The sequence below is a fragment of the Mugil cephalus genome, chromosome 13, assembly GCF_022458985.1.
Source record: "Mugil cephalus isolate CIBA_MC_2020 chromosome 13, CIBA_Mcephalus_1.1, whole genome shotgun sequence".
Lineage (NCBI taxonomy): Eukaryota > Metazoa > Chordata > Actinopteri > Mugiliformes > Mugilidae > Mugil > Mugil cephalus.
In genome coordinates this window covers 5,312,956-5,318,955 of record NC_061782.1, presented here as the reverse complement: position 1 = coordinate 5,318,955, position 6,000 = coordinate 5,312,956, and positions in this window count along the sequence as shown.

Genomic DNA, 6,000 nt, shown 5'->3' with positions numbered 1-6,000 from the left:
TGTGGCTGATTGGTCTATAGACTCGGCCAATAAATTCACATAAACAACACCCAACTCATCACCTGGCAGAAAGGAATAATTAAGGACTTAATTAAGGACTTAATAAGAACATTTGAGGTGCTCATTTCTTTAAAAAGACATCTTCCTCTGGCTGAAGGCTGAGTTTGTGTCTGGATTCTCTGGATGTCGCCTGTCATTCTTTCACCTTTGCTCACCCTCATTTGTCTGTCTCCTCTGCCGTGACTCACCGAGCTGGCAGCCCGCTGGTTTGGCTCCGTTTAAAAGCCTACCCCACGTTCAGACCTCAGACCAGCTGGCATTACGTAAAGATATTCCATTTCCTCCCAGCTGTGAAGGGAAACGTTGAGGATAATTAATTCGGATCCGCTATCAAATTAAACACAGAGTGCCAGATTTAATTAGGGGGCAATTAATTAATTAACTGCTCAGATTGAGGGCGATTCATAGATACGTTCATTCTGGTGGATTCGTTTAACGGATAATGCTGAAAGGCCTCAGTGGATCGCTGTAGTGCAGAGTTTTTTTGTCAGAGGAGGCCATTGATTCTTTCCCCTGCTGATTGCTGTGTGAGTGTGTTGTGTGCGTGTGTGTTTGTTGCGTGTGAGTCACTCTTCTGTGGGATGAGCCAGGGTGGGGTAGGGTGGGGGGTGTACTGTCGATGAGATGAGTGGAAAACCTGTCAGAGAGAGCGAGGCGGCGGTTAGATACCACCCGAGGCCCGAGGGGATTGAGGGTGACAGATGTGCCGAGTCTCTGCTGGATTTTGCCACCGTCCTTTGACCATCAAGGATGAAAGGGACTTTTTTATTCACGTGCCTTCAGGCTACACTTTGTTTCATTTCACGGATTTGTTTCTTTCATCCGTGTTCACGAGCGGGGTTTTCCTTACATGCCCTAACGTGGACAGCGTTTCAGCTCATTTGTTTGCATTCAGCTACTACAGCTTCCACGCATCTTCAAAGCTAAGCCCAGTTTTATTTTCATTTAAACATATCCAGTTAAATCAGATCTGGGGTTTACTTGTTTTAACCACAGAGTATAAAAAAGTATTAAAAAAGCAAGTAGAGCTCCCCCTGGTGACTGGCTGCAGTATAGGTCTTAAGCTCCACCCCCCACATGTTAGCGGATAGGACCATATTAAAACACTAAAATGCATTCCTTCAAAAGTCTGGCTGTACTGAGACATTGTGAGCTGTCCTCCAGAGAAGACGAAGGACATTTGATGATTTTTTTTTAATCTTTTTGTGGTTGAAACATACCCTTTAAATGAAATCACATGAAGTCACATTTAGCACCTCCATCTTTAGGTCAAGACCTCGGTGCATCACCTAAAAACATCTGGAAGACACCTTTTCTTTTGCAAAACAAAAATTGATCTTCTAGTGTCATAGACTTTGGTGCATCATAGTAATTTGTAATCCTTTCTAAATACTAGGTCAATATTTTATCTTTACATTGATAGAATATGATAATTCATCATCAACTTGGATTGCAGAGTTTGGTATATATATTTATACTGTATATATATATAACCACATGATTGCGCAGACATCTTGATGTCTTGTACTTTGGTTTGTGTGTCGCTGGAGGACTCCGCTACATGGAAAATCAGAGGACTCAGACCATATAGAACCTCCACATTATCGGCTTACCGCATTACTTTGTGGAGGGCTGGTTAATGGTCAGAGAAAACTGCTTCGCCTGCCTCAAAAAGCGCACGGCTGGTGGGAACGCCGTCAGCACGGACGTAACGTCTCAAACCCGCTTCCATTTATTCTTTGCACTTTTCCACATGGGCTTGGAGAAGGATTCGGGTTCTACGAAAGTGCTGGCAGTGAGCAGATTTCCGCCGTTCACATCTTCATACAACCCACGGTCCAAGTGCATTTTGCATCTTGCACTACAAAGGCTCCAAACGGATGTAGAACACATGTGGCAACCATGGTACACACACAGATTCATAGTTAAAGATATGTTATCTATTAGCCGAGGACAGTGAACTGGCGGCCCACGGGTCACATCTGGCCTGCCAGAGCTTTCCATCTATCCGGTCCACAGAATATTACTGAATTCTTTTTTTTTCTCATTCAGTTTTTATCAAACATCAACACAAAAAAAATGTTACAACTTTAAAGCCATTTTTAAATTAACCCCTTCACCCAACCCATCCACCTTTCAACCGACCAAGTAGCATTCCATATTCTCAAAGGTTACGCTTATCACTGCAAAAGATCAGCTAAATCAGATATCACATTCCTCCATATTACGATTGTTTTTGACTTTGTCTTGTTCGCTCTTGCTGAAGACGGTTCCAAGTACGAAGTGTCCAGAAAGTTTCGAAACCAGTGAGTCCTGGAAGTGTAATAATGGGAAATAATCTTTTTGGCTGCAGTTAAACCAGTCAAACTGTTTTTTTTTTCAGTAAGAGAAAGCTGAGAATCATTTAAAAGATGCACTGCAGGATCCATTGGAAACTGTACCCCTGTCAGCACTGATGTAGTTTCAATCACCTTCCACCAGAATTCAGCAAACCCCCGGACATTCCCAAATAAGATGTGCAAAGGAGCCAATGGTTCCATGAGGGAAGAATGAAACAGTTTGAGTCAGGAGTCAGTCCCATTAGGTGTCTACTTGTTGGTTTTAGATTTTAGATGTATATATTGAACACTTGTAGCTTGTACCTTCAATCAAAGATTAGAATGGACTCATTTCTCATGTTACGTTAATGGGAGAACTATATGTATATTTTTTAACATCATGCAGTCCTCCACAAAACTGGTTTAACAGTCGGTTCCTCTCACACGCGTTCACAAAGTTAATTTTTTGCTTTGCAGATGCGTGCTGAGCTGAACATGGTGAGCACAGACATACATGTAAATGTCTTGTACATACGTACATGTAAATGTCTTGTACATACGTACATGTAAATGTCTTCAATGTGTGTCACACCCTTTGGGACAATCCAAAAAAAATGCACCGCTGCACGTGATGGACTGATTGACAGCCTCAAAAATACAAGCCCAAAATATCACAATCGCCCCCTAGTGGCAGTAAAGGTAATATTAGCTGAAAAAGGTTAAAAAGTAACATAAATGTGGATGAAAATTAATTAAAAAAATTATAATATTTACTTAACAAAGAATCTAGCCCTCAGTGTTTGCCAATAAGCATTGGACAAATGTAACTAATCACTGCTAAACTAATAATAGTCTGGCAATGACCTGTCGAGCCGATCAAATCATGTATATCAATAAAGAGTAACAGGCTTTGATTGGTTGGAAGATGATCCAATCGCATGCAAAGGTACTTTTTCCTCTGTATTGGTTGAAATATGCTGCAAATACCAGATTCATATTGTGATAATATCATCTCTATATCTCAGCTTCTGCAGCCATAACACTGGTATTTCATGAAGCTGATGGCTTTGCCTTTTAGTCTGCAGGGGAATTTGCCAGTGAGGAAAGTACCCCTTTAACTGACTAGCCCTGGGTGTAATGCTCATGGCATGTGTAATTTAAAATGGGTCTCATCCGTCCATCCAGCTCCCTTGCGTAATATTTTTTACAACTGGAATTTTAATATTTAAAGTAATATTAATAAGCACTTATCACTCACCCTTTCCATCTGCGCTCGCTTGCATAATTTAAAGAGTGAAACCTAAAAATTAACTGTAATGTCCAGTTTACTTCACTGTAAAATCATTTAATTTCTTTCCCCCTGCTGTAATATCACATCTGACCTTCATCTGAGTGACTGTAAACATTCCCCTAAGTGCACCAGAGGGATTTGAAACCACCCAGTGAACCTGATCTGACGCCCCCGAGGCACAAAGCAGCAATTACCCGCCAAAAAAATAAATAAGTTACACTTGTTATCAGCCTTTGCCTGAAACCGTGTTGATGTTTCACACACACGTGAGAGTTCCTGATGAGGCGGCGATACCGAGCCCTCTATAAAATGTGAGTTTCGCATGGACGGACGTAGATAGATAATGAGTGTGCGGCTATGGCTTATGAGCGCACACATTGGCATTTCCTCCCTCAGGGAACTGCAATCAAAGCCCGATACACTGAGTCATCGAGACGTACAGCGCAGTGAGAGGAATGAACGATAAGGGAGGAGAAGCTGGAACGTGTAATCTGTCCTACATATTTATCATTGCTTCAATGTCAGGCGTTACCTAATAAAGGAGTGTAGAACTTTTAAAGGGTTTAACTTGGTCTGACTTGCGAGAGCGAGTGCAGATTGACACGGGCTGCTCGGTTTACCCACTCGTGGAGAGGACTCGGAGAGCTGCGGTTGTTCCTCTCTTCTTGAGCAACATCTGACGCCGATCTGCCTTACAAGGCCAAAGAATGTGAAATATGAGGGAGGGCAGGGAGCTCCGTGAAGAAAAGGCTCCTGCTTCTGCATCTCGGGATGCACGCTTTGCACGGAGGTGAAGGCGGACATCTGCGCGCTCGCAGGAAAATGTTGAAGAATCGACAGCACGTCGCCGGGGCCTCGGGAGGATGAAGTTATGCAAACGCAGCAGCTCAGTATGAAAATAGGCTTCTTGGCTCAACCACAACCTGAGCACAGATCTGGTTTATTTTTTTTTTAAGGAAATTGTGCTGAGACCGTTTGCACACACCCTGAAGCACTGGGGGTAAATACTGTACACGGGTGCTTAGTGTGGGATTTCTTTTTTAAATCTGCTGTACATGGACCTTTCATGTGGAAACCAATACGGCCGCAGAAAATAGTTCATTTAAAATAAATTTATCAAATGCTGAAGAGCCAATTTGACAGGGCTGACCTCTGAGGGGAGCAGTGCGCCTTGAAAGTGAAGGAAGCTATCATGCAAGCTATCATGTACTATATAAGTAAAACTGACCCACAACATTCAGTGCGTTTTCATGCACAGCTTAATCAAGCTATGCTCAAAATTCGACTTTCTGAATGTGGTCCTTGTCCCAGTTTACATGCAACAGAGGAAATCGAAAAACTGACGGGAACATGTCCTCCTCCTCCTCCACACTAGGTGGCGATATGTGTCTTTTCGGCAGGTTAATACAAACCCCTTTCCCCTCTCCTGCTTTTAGTTGCGGCTATCATTACTTTGGTTCTCACGGGCCATGAACTGGTCCCTTCCACGTATCCAAACATGGTAGTGTCTTTTATTTGAATGAAACCTTCTGCAAATGTGGGAAGGCTTCAGGATACTGTACAAACTGTTTTGCTAGCTCTTTTTCAAAAAGAGGTGTAATAAAATTAATTTTTGTCCCCGATGTCTCTTCTGCATGGAGCCCAACGTTAGTGTTGTGGAGCTGTAACAGACTAAATCTGGTAAAAACAATCACTGTAGTCCGGTTATATCACCTTCATGTTCTTACACGCTAAACAAGAAACATGACAAATGCTTGAGATCTGCTGATACTCCAATATTTCCCATATTTATTAATTCACTATCACGATCAAACTGGTGTTTCAGTGATTCCCAGAGAGTTAAGTTCATTTTTATTCTATACCACAGCTTTGTTTTCAATATGTTCTGTTTCTGCTTTGCATCTCCCAGAACCTGAAGCCCCCAGAGAAAGCACCGTGGCGATGTTGGCAAGAAAAAACCCCTCTTTAAACAGGAAGACAGGGTCCGTGTGCTTGAATTCAGCCGGTTAGAGAAAGACGAATAAGACAGAGGCTGTACAGAAGAGAGGGAAGGGTTAATATGAGGCTGGTTGTGGACGATGATTGATTGTGGCAGGCAGGTAGGAAGCAGACTGACAATGGATTAAGTGGAGGGGTGCTGGGCTGGGCTGGATGTGTGGAGGCGGAGGTGACAGGTAGTGGAGGCTGACTGCAGACGCCCAGAGACGAGACAAAGACAACAGACAGAGGGAGGGAAAACAGCAGAAGGACACAAGGAATATGGGACAGAACACAAAGCGTGGCGCATAAAAGCTAAAAACGTACTTAGAAATGATAAATGATACATGATAG